The sequence below is a fragment of the Eublepharis macularius genome, chromosome 4 (assembly GCF_028583425.1).
Source record: "Eublepharis macularius isolate TG4126 chromosome 4, MPM_Emac_v1.0, whole genome shotgun sequence".
Classification (NCBI taxonomy): domain Eukaryota; kingdom Metazoa; phylum Chordata; class Lepidosauria; order Squamata; family Eublepharidae; genus Eublepharis; species Eublepharis macularius.
The window spans coordinates 20,765,263-20,778,889 of record NC_072793.1 but is presented as its reverse complement, the minus strand read 5'-3'; the positions used below and the strand labels follow the sequence as shown (position 1 = coordinate 20,778,889).

At 45.6% G+C, this 13,627-nt stretch overlaps 1 protein-coding gene across 1 annotated transcript in view; it reads right to left on the bottom strand.

Annotated features, from left to right (window-relative positions):
• Positions 1-10,425, bottom strand: part of SSTR2 (somatostatin receptor 2) — a 49,544-nt gene extending 39,119 nt beyond the window's left edge. Inside the window, exon 1 of the mRNA XM_054977848.1 lies at positions 10,394-10,425. The gene's annotated coding sequence lies outside the window, so the exon portion shown is untranslated. The remainder of the gene's footprint in view (positions 1-10,393) is intronic.
• Between the last annotated feature and the right edge of the window lie 3,202 nt (positions 10,426-13,627).

Here is a 13,627-nt window from a genome sequence, read left to right as displayed (position 1 = left end):
GGAGCAAACATCGCGAGAGGGTAGAATGCATGAAGAACAACGAGTGACATTGCCTAGAGAGGCTTAATCTGGAGAGCAAGAAGGAAGTGGAAACAGCAAAGAAGACCTCGGAAGGAAAACAAAGGAAAAAACACGAGATATAGCAACAAGAGGACAAAAGGAAGTGGATACTCACCATTCCGGAAGGGAAAAGGACGAAGCAAGCTACCACAGAGACTATGGTTGTTGTGGATTTTCCGTGCTGTATAGCTGTGGTCTTGGCATTGTAGTTCCTGACGTTTCACCAGCAGCTGCCTCGGTGCTACACCTCTGAAGATGCCAGCCACAGCTGCTGGCGAAACGTCAGGAACTACAATGCTAAGACCACGGCTATACAGCCCAGAAAATCCACAACAACCATTGTTCTCCGGCCGTGAAAGCCTTCGACAATATATTACCATAGAGACTCTCCACCCGACATTTGGTGAGATTAAAGCAGTTTGGATTTTTTAAACAAAAGATAAAAAGGATATTTGGGGCGGGGAAGAAACCAGCATAGAACCATGAAGAAAGTAGAGAAGGAGTGGCAGGTTGCCATAGGAATGGCTGAGAAAAAATTTACAGAGGGCTATGAAGAATTAAGCCAATCTATGCAGAAAATGGAAGAAAGTTTGATTAAAAACATAAAGGATTTACTAAAAGCAGAAGAGGAGGTGAAGAATGAACTACAAGTAAAAGAGCAGACAGCTCAAGAGATGGAGGAAAAAACCACCGATTTGACATCTAGTTTAAAAGTTGAAAAACAAGCGTTTCAAGAACGTGTGGCAGTAATTGAGTACAAAACTACAGCCATTAAGCTGGGAATTCACGATATGCTAGGGGTAACAACGCAAAGTGTGCAAGAACAAATCGTTGAAGTTTTGGCAGAATTTTTAAGGAAGCAATCAGAAGAGTTAACAATAAACATGGAATACAGAGTCAACTCCAGTTATGTACAACAGAAGAATTTACCAAGAGATAATGGTCAAATCCACATTACTCATTCTAAGTCGCATGTTCCCTGCATTCCCCACGCAATCCCGAGTGCCGGTCACATTACCTCATTAAACAAACGCATCTCATTCGCATTTCTCCCGAATATGTGGTCACAGGTTTTCAACGGGAGTTTCACGGTGGCCGTGAACGGGCCAATGCGCAATTTACGTAGTTTTTTTAAAAACCACCCCCCTTCCTGTCTCTCCGGCTGTTCCGAGAGTTCCTATTGGCTGATTCAACTTGCAAGTGCTCCGTAGTCTGCAAAAGACTGTTTTTGACTTCATAGCATTGGATTTATTGATTATGCTGTTTCTGAATCAAATCTGGTAGTTTGAAAAATCATTTTGGGGTGAATCCATCCTCAGAACGGACTCGCGAAACTTCCTTTTTAACTGTTTTTTATTTTTTTTATTTTATATTACTGTAATATCGAAATTACGAAATATCAAAATAATGACACTCCAAGGAAGTGAAACTTCAGTAAAATTCAGGCACTGAACTGTCCTGCATAGGAAATGCCCACGAAAGCTTCCCACATGCTTCCAAATTTCCAAAAAAGAAACGGGAGAGAGCCATCAGTGCTGTTAGTGGGGGAAAGAGAGGCATCATTATCTTCAATGATGTTTCTTTATAAGGCAAGATCGAAATAAGGGAAAAGTGCGCTCAAAAAAATTTAAAAAAATGGGCGAGAAAAAAAGGTCCCGCCCCAAAAAGCGGTTTTCGAGCGGCCGTGTGACTGGAGGGACGCGCGAGAAAGACGGATTGGAAGCAGGAATGTGAACGAAGAGGAAAAAATCACGGATTGGAGGCAAACGGAAGATATCCGATAAACATGTGGGTAATGGGTGAATGTGGATTTGACCAATATTGTTCAAGTGGAAGATGAAGCCTGAAAACGAGGCAGAAGTACAAGATTCAAGTTACAAATGGAAATTACTTAAAGGACTAAGTTTCCAGCTTTAAGCTACAAGAGCTACTTAGCGGATTGAATTTATGGTAAAAATGTAAAGCTAAAGGAACAAATTGATAATGTAAGATAAATGAACAAATTGAAAAACGTAAAATGTAAAGCTAAATGAACAAATTGATAAGAAAATAAGGAGAACAAAATTTAAGTAAAAAAAAAACTTTTTCTTTCTATAGATTGGGGAAAATGTAAAAGCAAAATTTATTTGCAAAAGATGTAGAGAGAGAGAAATATAAGAATGAAACTACAGATGGAATTACCTGAAGGAATAAGTTTTTAGTTCCAAGGTATAAGTACTATTTAAGGGATTGAACCTAAAGTTAAAGTGTAAAGTTATACACTTTATTACAAATTGTATTAGGTTGAAGATTGGATTTAAACTGTTGTATATGGTGGAAATGAATAGATTGATAAGGAAGTTATGAGAAGAAATTTAGGTGAACTTTTTTATAGAATGGGGAAAAATCAAAATCAAAATTTATTTGGAATTAAAGGGGATCTGATAAGATAAGAGTAGTCTATTGATAGTTATAGAAACGTAATGATAAAGAATAAGCTAGAATTTTGCCTTTAATTGTAGGGACAAATGAAAGTAACGTAGAGTTAATGATAAGAAATAAAGGAGTCATAGTGCTGTTGGGAGTCAACATAGAAAAGGGGGAAGGGGGAGGGTGGGCTACATATATTAATATAATGGGAAAACATGTTGTAAAATGATTGGTAGAATGTATGTTAACCCATCCAATACACATTTTTTTTTTAAAAAAAGAAGGCAAGCTGAAAGGCATGGAATCAGCTTGTCTGGGCCCTTTTGCACCTCTCATGTTTGGTCAGTGTGGTGCCATTCTTTTTCATCTGCACTGTGTCAAAATGTGTCGAGGGCAGAGCTTTCTTTCTGGGGAAAGAGGTGGGGGAACTCTCACTCGGGGCAGCTCCTGGGAGGAGGTGGCACGCCTGTTGCTACATGGGCACACACACAGCGTGCGCACTCCCGGGACCGTGCAATGATGTCACTTCCAGGAAGTGATGTCATCACACAGACCGTGGCCGCCCTGAGAGTACTCCTGTGTTCCACATGGGCCCTGATTTGGCCTGGATCAGGCTAAATTCAGCCCAACTCACGTCTGAATCAGCCTGGAACAGGCCGCTGTATCACAGGGGAGCACTCTCTTGCACGGCAGTGGCCTGATCCTGGCTGTTTCAGGCCTGATTCTGGCAGTTTAGGGCCCAAATTGAGCCACAATGGGCCCAAAACGGCCAGGATCAGGCCCAAATCAGTCTGGAACAGGCTGCTGCCACATGGGAGAGCACTCCCCCACTCAGCAGTGGCCTGATCCTGGTCATTTTGGGCCCAGTCCTGGCCATTTTGGGCCCAAATTGGGCCAAAAGAGACCCGAAACAACCAGGATCAGGCCCAAAATGGCCTGGAATGGGCTGCTGCTGCACAGGACAGTACTCCCCTGCCTGGCAGCAGCCCAATCCTGGCTGTTTTGAACCCAATCCTGGCCGTTTCTAGCCCATTTTGGCTGTTTTGTGCCCCAAACAGCCAGGATCAGGCTGCTGTGGGACTGGGGAGTGTTCTCCTGCCCAGCAGCGACCCATTCTTGGCTATTTTGGGCCTGATCTTGGCTGGTTTTGGTCAGTTTTGGCCATTTGGGGCCCCAAACAGCTAGGATTGGGCCTAAAATGGCCAGGATTGGGGTACTGCTGGGCCGGGGAGCATTCCTCCACATGGCACCGGCCCAATCCTGGCTGTTTTGGGCCCTATCTTGGCTATTTGGGGCCTGTTTCTACCATTTTGGGCCCCAAATGGCCAGGATTGGGTTATTTCCTTTGGGGGATTGTTCCACTGCCTGGCAGAAGCCCAATCCGGGCCGCTTTGGGCTCAATCCTGGCCATTTCAGGCCCCAAAGGGCCATTTTGGGCCTGTTTCGGTCCAATTCAGGCCTGAAACAGCCAGAAATCGGCTACTGCTGGGAGAGGGAGTGTTCCCCCACCGAGCAGTGGCCCATTCCAGGCAGATTCAGGCCCGATCCTGGCCATTTCAGGCCCGTTTCATCCTGACATGGCCAGGAGCAGGAGGGCAGTTCTGAGAACTACCAGAATGCCATTCCAGAGCGTTCCGGCAGATAAAAAGCCCTGGTCAGGGGATTGATGAGTGCTGGTGCTTTCGTCACCAATGCTGTTGTTGATGACATCACAGCGCCAGCCCTTTCTTTTTTTTCTTTTTCGCACATGTGATGAATCAAAGCACTGCTGAAACTCTGGCTCGATCTCTTTCCTGGATTCCTCCATCTTGATTTTCTATTCCACTCATTTTTAATGAGTGGCTAATCACAATGAAGTGGGCTGGCAGAGGGTGGGGGCCGATGGGCTGTTATATAAATACACACACAAACACACACACAAATATATAAGATCCTCGGAGAAGAAGCAGGATACAAATGTAACAATAGAAGAACTGAAATGAATTTACAAATTCTTCTTGGAATTCTTAATGAATTTTTATGTCCAACTTCTTTATGTTCAAGCATTCAGATATTGTCTGACTGCTTGAATATTTGCTGAATATTCTCTAAATATCTGTATTTGATATTAAATATGGCAATCAAATATAATTAGGGATCCGTATTTGTCATCATTTGATTGTTGCCATGTAACATCATTTAGTGTTTGATGGTACTACCATTGCCGTTACAAACTATTGTTGCTTGATCCCAGTCTCTTAGGTCTAATTACAATTATTAGCCTTAGTTAATTGTTTCCTAGCTCATGACAATATCACCCATGTTACACCTTTGTCCTATTGTAGAATGGCCTCTAATGACTGTGGCTCAGCCATGCAAAAAGAAAGGGAAATGTGTTTTAATAACTATGAGTAACAAAGCCCGTTGTGGGGGGAAAACACAATGGGCTCTCGAAAGGGGAGGGTGGGCAGGCGGGTATTGCCTCCTCCTCCTCTGTGACTGATCCCGGCAGGGTGAAGGTGGGGGACAGACATTGCCACCTGCTCAGCTCCTGGTCCTGGCCATGTGAAGGGGGTGTGGGCACACCTGCTCCACGGCTGATCCCAGCCGGGTGAAAGGGGGCAGGCATTGAATCCTTCTCTGCACCTGATTCTGTTTGGGTGAAGGGGGGGGCATTGCTGCTTGCTCTGCGTCTGATCCCAACGGGCTGAAGGGGTGGGTGGGCATTGCCACCTGCTCTGCTCCTGTTCCAGGCTGAGTGAAGGGGGGGCAGGCATTGCCATATGCCCCATGCCTGATCCTGGCTGGGTGAAGGCAGCGGGCGGGCATTGCCACTTGCTCCATGCCTGATCCTGGCCAGGTGAAGGCAGGCGGGCATTGCCTCCTGCTCCATGCCTGATTCCCGCTGGGTGATGGCAAGGGGAGGGCATTTCCACCTGTGCTGTTCCTGATCCAAGCTGGGTGAAGGCGAAGGGTGAGCATTGTCAGCTTCTCTGCTCCTGATCCTGGCCGGGTGATAGTTGGGGGCGGGCATTGCCACCTGCTCCACTCCTGATCCCAGCTGGGTGAATAATAATAATAATAACATTCTATTTATATATTGAATTCTTCACTCCTGATCCCAGCTGGGTGAAGGTTGTGGGCAGGCATTGGCACTTGCTCTGTACCTGATCCCAGCTGGGTGACGGCTAGGATGGGCATTGCCACCTGCTCCACTCCTGATCCCAGATGGGTGAAGGGGGGGCAGGCATTGCTGCCTGCTCTGCATCTGATCCCAGCCCGGTAAAGGCGAGGGTGGGCATTTCCATCTGCTCCACTTCTGATTCCAGCTGGGTGAAGGCAAGGAGCAGGCATTGCTGCCTGCTCCGCACTTGATCCTGCCTGGGCTTCCCGCAGCGGCGTGCTCTCAGAGGGATGGGCTTCCTCTTGTGGGCTTCCCTCCATGGCACCGCCCTCTGGAGTTACACCAGGGTAGGAAGTGAGTTGTCTGGAACATGGTTATCCTTTTATACAGTAGGATAAGTATCTCTGTAAAGGGCCTTGAATGTCAGGAATTAGTTTTTTTCTAAATGCTCATCTGGATTTAGACGCTGTGGGCTTTGCACTTGACTGGATGGAAAGAGCAGAAGTCTGTATGTGTATTTGTGTTTGTGTTTGAGTAAAGGAAACAGTTTTTAGATAGTAAATTGGACAAAGGAAAAAGCAGACAGTTACTCTTAGAGCTGACTGAACACCTTGAGGATTCAAGATCTCTCTGACAGGGTAGCGATTACTGCCCTGTGGCTGTCTATTTGTGCCTTCCTGTGTGTTTAACCTGTGTATTTGTAAATAAGTAAATCTTACAAAATACTGTAATTCTAGTGCCTGTCTTCCCAAGGGAGTCATCGGGGTGATAGCTAGGGTTCCCAACTGTGGGTTGGGAAATTCCTGGAGATTTGGGGAGGGGAAGATGGGGATGGGTGGGAGCTCAGCAGGGAATAATGCCCCAGAGTCTGCCCTTCAAAGCACCCATTTTCTCCAGGGAAACTGAACTTTGTTGTCTGGAGATCATTAATTAATATTAATTGCTATTAAGCATAACTCTAGTTCTGCACTGAAAGTAGAGAGAATATGCATTTCCAATAACACAGATTCTGAGGAACAAATGAGGCACAGGATTTAAATGAGCTGATTCCATATTTCCCAACTCGGGTTCCCTGCAACTGCAATGCACCTGCAAGGAATGTCTGTTAGAATAAATAAATCCAGAGGAGTTAGCTGTGTTAGTCTGTAGTTGCAAAAGAGTAAAGAGTCCAGTAGCACCTTTAAGACTAACCAATTTTGTTATAGCTAGGGATGCCAGACCGCCGCCGGGGGTGGGGGATACCCCACCCCCACCCCCCACCCCCTGCTCCCGCTTACCTGGCCAGCGGGGGAGGGCACCTTCCATGTGCGCTCCCCTGTGGCACTGTGTGCTCCTGTGCACCGCAGCCACCTGGATTGGGCCTGTTTTGGCCCAGATTAGGCCCGTTTTGAGCTGCTGCAGAGTATGGGAGCGCTGCTGCGCTCTGCAGTGGCCCAAAACAGGCCCATTTTTGCCTGTATCAGGCTTGTGTCGGGCCACTGTGGAGCACAGGCTCAAAATGGGCCTGAACCGTGCCAAAATGGTCCTGAAACAAGCCCGATCAGGGCCAAAATGAGCACGTTTGGGGCCGCTGTGGAGGGCAGGAGCGCTTCCACGCTCTGCAGTGGCCCCAATCTGGGCCCCTGCGGAGCATGGGTGCGCTCCCAGGGCCTGCGTGATGATGTCACTTCCTGGAAGTGATGTCATCGTGCTCGCGGGAACACACACATTCTTTGTGCATGCGCATCACCCCACCCCTGCAGGTAAGTGCCAGGCCCCACTCTCCCACCGGGAAGCCTGACAACCCTAGTCGTAGCATAACCTTTCAAGAACAGAGAGCTGTGGTTCTCAAAAGCTTATGCTACAACAAAGTTGGTTAGTCTAAAGGTGCTACTGGACTCTTTACTATTTAAAAAAATATGAAGGAGAACTTGTTTGGGCTCTGAACACTGCTCCCATCTATTTTCTACATCTAAGGTATGCTGGCGGGAGGAGGAGCTATTTCTTTGTTTTTGCTGCTCCGTGTGCACAGAACACTCCATGTGGAAAAGCAAAAGCTAGGAAGTAACTGCCCCCACCCAGGGGGAAGGCAGGAGTGCTCCCCCTCTCTGTGCCTGTGTTCTGAGCCCAAATGGACTCTCCTTTATTTTTAAAACAATCCTTCCCTGCAGTTGCTGTGTGGCTGCAGAAAACATGAGCTGGAAACCCCGAGCCCAACACTTTAAACAGCCACATGTCCAGTTTGGCCCTGAAATGTCATTTTTATAAAGATACCCTCAATAGAAGTTGCTTGTATATTTTCAGTTTCTCCAACTATCAGAGCTCAACCAGGCAGGGCCCTCAGGCAAAGGCAAACATTACTCCCTGAACAAACTGAAAAGCAATTCACTTACCAACTGGAAGCAAAAATGTTTCCCTTTATCAACACGATTAGTACTTTAGACTAGTTATGGCTGCTGAACCATACCTTACTTTCATTTTACATTTCAGGCTCAGAGTTGATTGTGATGTTGTTATATCCCGAAAAGGCAGCTCAACTCACTTTTCTAATTGAGGCATACTATTATATTGCCAAAGAAGTTATATAATTAGGTTGGATTGGAACCTAGTTATTAAAGTTTGTGGGATGACTACAATGAATCTACCCTTAACCATGGATTTCAATTATATTAATATAGTCCCAGTCTCCAGCACTACAAAGAAGAAACCGCAACCACAGAGGGACAGATTCCAGTACCATTGCTTTGTTATGCTAATTCATGCTAATGTTATGCTAATTCAAGTGGTATGTTGTACAGTGGACAGTTGTTTATCCATGGTTTGGTTATGAAGGTTCATTATTATATTTTGCATCCTTTATTTAGAGATTTCCTAACAGATCTCTCATCCAAGCACTAACTGGACACAGACCTGCTTAGCTTCAGCAAAACGGCTATATTGTACTCCTTCCAACCATATCCTTGGACCTACATGATGTAGCAAGGTTGCTGAGCTATAGATCTGAGACTAGGCCATTGATGGATGAGAGAGAACCTGTGAGCATTTCCTTTCATTAGATGGAAGATAAATTGAGTTACACGTCTCAATAAAAGCTTTGAGCATACAGGGTCACACTGATTGTGTTGTTCGCTGTCATGCTAGCAAAGCGCCCTGTTCTACTTGTCCACCTAAACTGATGTAAAGACTATCACGATGGGCACAGCCCCAGATTCTCAGAGTTTCATATGGTACGATGTGTGATGTGGGACTAAATAATGCGGGAGTGCATTTTTGTTGCCTACCATTTTGCCTCTGCAGCGCATGAATTTTGCCTTATATATAGCAGCAAAAAAGAGGCAGGGCTTGGGCAGGTTAAAAGCCAACTTGTTTGTAAGACCTCTGGTAGGCAATACATCCCATGTAAGGATGTCAGCTGTTGTCTTTAAAAACTCACTCTGTAATTAGCCCATTAGGATATTTCTATGCTTAGATATAGAGTGATTCCGCACACGTTGGATAATGCACTTTCAATGCACTTTAGCCATCGTTTGAGGTGGATTTTTTGTTCCGTACATGAAAAAATCCGTTCCAAATGATCTATAAAGAGGATTGTAAGTGCATTATCCCCAAAGTGTGCAGAATAACTCATAGTAAATAGTATCTTCTTTATTTCGTGAACATCTAGTAAGCATTCCGGTTGCGTGGCAACTGCTGTTTATTAGTATTCAAGACATTAGCTGGGGTGTCTAGTTAACCTTTTTTTTTTTGCCCTGCAAGCACAACTTTCACAGGGGTTTCTTGTAGAGATGGTCCTTGAAATAGTGTCATGGGCAGCTATTGGATTTTGCGTTTGCATTCATTGTCCATAAATTTTCATCTCTCTTCCACCTACTTATACCATTTTGCATTTCTTCCAATACAGAATATTTTTATTATTTCCCCCCATCTAGAGGCTGTATCCATTCATCTTAAAAAACAACAACAGGTCTTCACACATCACAGCACATCTATCTCCCAGGAGCAAGGCTAACTCTGCCCTGTAAAATTATATGAAGAATAGGAATTGTGTTCCTAACGCGGCTAACTCCTCTGGATCTATGACCATGGAAAGCATCACATTCAGCCAAATGGAGAGGAGATCCATCAAGCTCATGAAGAAACTGGCACAAATACAAACAGACATCACCTTCCTTTCTAAATGCAAAAAAGTGGACATTCTACCCAAGGGAGGGCTTAAAGATCACCACAGTTCAACAGAAGCCTTTCAAAAACAATCCAACAGGAAGCTGCTAAATTGGAATTCATATGTGAATTTGACTCAGTCAGACTTGGATTGAATAGAGACTATGAATGGTTATCTCATTATCAGAAGCGACTGATTTCATTATCAGAAGCTACTGATTGCATCTACTCCTTCCTCCCCTCTCCACCTATATATCTGACCAGTTTCTTCTTACCCTCCATGCATCTGAAGAAGAGAACTGTGATTCTCGAAACCTTATGCTACTGTAAAGTTGGTTAGTCTTAAAGGTGCTACTGGACTCTTTTCGATTTTGCTACTACAGACTAACATGGCTAACTCCTCAGGAATTGTGTTGGATTTGGTTAGCAGTAGGGAAATGTGAGCTGCTAGTAGCTTTATTAACAGAAGCGTTCATCTGTACAGGCTTTTCTCTTTTAGGATGTTCAGTATCACCTTTTTCCTCCACAAATCCACAAGGCCCCAATTAACCAGTATTAGTGCTTACAGATGTTCATTTCCTTAGCAATGCCTTCTCAAACCATTATAATTCTTCTACAGAGGTAGCAGGTGAATGGTTGAAAACAACTAGGTCTAATAATCCCAGAAGGAACAGGACTTACCTGTATGGTTCCTTTGTCTTTGCACCTTCTCCAAACTCCAGTGGTCTGCTGATATATAGAAGTGGCCAGTGTCTAGAGCAGTCAATTCTGTCAATCTTTTGTTAATTATTTACAGCCCAAATGCTGATGTTACTCTAAAGTTATTTATCCTGCACTGCTGCAACTTTGGTGATGTGTATATAGTTTAACAGAGGACTTCTTTGGCTGAACCCACACACCCGCGGAGCGTCCCAGCGTTGCGCTAAATGTTCTCTAAACACCCGGTAGTGTAGCGTCTTTCTAGTGTGATTCTAGCGAATCGCTCTAGAAAGACGCTACACTACCGGGTGTTTAGCGAACATTTAGCGCAACGCCGGGACGCTCCGCGGGTGTGTGGGTTCAGCCTTCATATTGTGTTATCTCCACCCCCTCCTGTTCATGATATGGTGGATGCTTCCAGATCTTGACGACAGAGTTCAAAGGGAAAATGGAATTAATAATGTCCTATTCCACAGACCAATCTGTTCTTCTCTTTTTGTGGTCCAACTGTAAGGTAGTTGCCAAGTTCCACCTAAGCAAAACAAAGTAATCCCTTTCGTCAACACAGCGTCTCTGTTTACTCTAGACTTGCAGATACTGAAAATGTAACTTCAGAGCCGTAAAAAGGTCCGTAAAGCTGTGATACTATGAACATTTTCCTGTGGATTATGTCGCCCAGGACTCAGCACCCTTTACTTCTGCCATAACACTTCTAAACATAAAAGGTAAAGGTAGTCCCCTGTGCAAGCACCGAGTCATTACTGACCCATGGGGGGACGTTGCATCACGACGTTTTCTTGGCAGACTTTTTACGGGGTGGTTTGCCATTGCCTTCCCCAGTCATCTACACTTTGCCCCCAGGAAACTGGATACTCATTTTACCGACCTCAGAAGGATGGAAGGCTGAGTCAACCTTGAGCCGGCTACCTGAACCCAGCTTCCGCCGGGATTGAACTCAGGTTGTGAGCAGAGCTTGGACTGCAGTACTGCTGATTACCACTCTGTGCCACGGGGCTCTTACACTTCTAAACATAACCACATTTTATAGTCCTGCTGTCTCAGACCAGAAGTATATCTAGTCCAGCATTCTGTTTTCCACAATTGCCTGCCTGATGCCCCCAAATAGGGTAAAAAGTCAATAGCCGTCCCACAGTGCCTCCCCTCCAGCTACTGGCATGCAATGATACTACCTCTGAACATGGAGGTCCAATTTAGGTATTACAGACAATAGCTGTTGATAAACCTTGTCAAATGTCATTTTTAACAACACAAAGCAAAGCCGGTGTATAGAAGCAACTCAAAACAATTTTTGCAAATGCATACAAAAGTTTTTACTAGTTATATTTGCTAAATAGCTAAAGTGCACAGACAAATGTATAGAATAGATATCAAAGTGAACCCATATATACGCTCAGATACAATATAGTGTTACCGGAACTGCTCTATTTGAATGGGGAATTAGCTTAGCAGTCCAGAACTAAATTTAGCGTGGATCTAACCATCTATACCAAGGTCCCTTCTCCAGACGCTCACGTAACAAAGAGGCAGACTAAATCACAATACAACGTGTCTTTACTAGTAATGTGGTGTCTGCCTGAACTTGCACACACATACAAGGTTACATACAAGAACTAGGAAACATAGAGGTAGGAAAATAGAGACGGTCGCATTAGCAGGTACTCCACGATGAAGTTGGGTATACTTACAATCCTGAAGCGGAGCAGAGACACTGCAGCGAGGTAGTCTGATGCCAGCACCAGAGCCACGAGTAGAGTGACAGCAGGGGGTCGGGATAAGGATGACGCACCGGCTGGGATCAGGAGAGGAATGACACACGCCATGTGGCCTGAGAGGCTGGCTTATATACCCCAAAACGTACCCTGGGGCTGGTGCTGTACCTTGTGGTTCTCACGGGTTAAGACAAAGTTCTTAATGGCTTTCTGAATGCCTTAGATGGGCCACTTTAGGATTCTGATTGTATCATAGTGACACCTTAGGAAGAGGGGACAAAGGAGGGAGGGGAAGATCCGGGCGTGTTGAATGGGTGTTCCAGCGGACAGGGCTTGTCCCGATGTCATCAACTCTGGAATGCGGAGGTTTCTTTCAGATGCATTCTCTAAGTGCTTGGGATGGTCAGCTCTTAGCTTCTTCTCCGGGGCGGCTATTAAGATATGCAGAGCAGGGTGAGGCTCGCCGCTGCGTACGTGGTCGGCTCGCTTCTCCAAAATGGCTTCCCAAAGCAGGCTGCTTCTCTGGGTCTTCTAGCTGCCTAAGAACATGGCTGCCAGCTGGGCATGGCTGGGGCTTGCTAGCAGGCTGCCTGGTAGCGAGGGCAAGCTCAGTGACCGGCCTGCGGGAGGCTCCAGGCGGGAACTGGCCAGGGGGTGCCTGTCAGGCTCGCTGGAGGTTTCCCCGGCTGGCACCTGGCTGCTAACAGCGCAGCTTGGGGCCCAGGTGAGGCAGGCTTCCATGGAGGCAGGGAAACAGCATGTAAAACACAGTCCATAGCAGGGACCAAGCACAGCCCGTGGGAGATGGCGAGGCAGGCAGGAGGCACACGTGTAGTGGAGTCTAAACACACAGGAAGGTCCAGATATAGGCCTGGGCAGGGCTGCCCAGAAAGAGAGTCCTTAGTGTAGTTGTCCAGACATGGATTCAGGAAAATGACACAGTCTATTGCAACAGCAGGATAACTAGCAGGCAGGCAGGAAACTGACACATGTACTAGAGTGCACACATGCAAGGCAGTCTCTGGTGTAGCAGTAAAACAGCAATGCAGTTCGTGGCGGGCCTTAAAGCAGGAGAGGGGGTCTACTTGGCAACAATAGTGGTGTGATATAGTCCTCTGATACATGCAAAGAGTTCATAAATCAATTGATTCGTTTTGCTTCAATCATATAGTGCATGGGTCAATAGACTCTTTTTTCTTCAGTCGTATTGCACAATGGCCAGAAGGGTGGTATTAAATCCAGAACACGTATTCCAATGTATAGCTGGGCATATTCCTCTGCTACGGGTTGCAACCAGCAATATTTCCAATACCCATTTCGTGCTCAAAACTTCATGAGGCAGTAATGTGTAATCTGGATGTTCACCACACCAATAACTCACATCCACGACAAATTAGTAAGTACGGAACAGTGCCGGTAAAGGGCTACAAACCAATGAAGTACTTCCTTTTGTTGATTCTAAATCTACAGCGAATCTATTCACTGA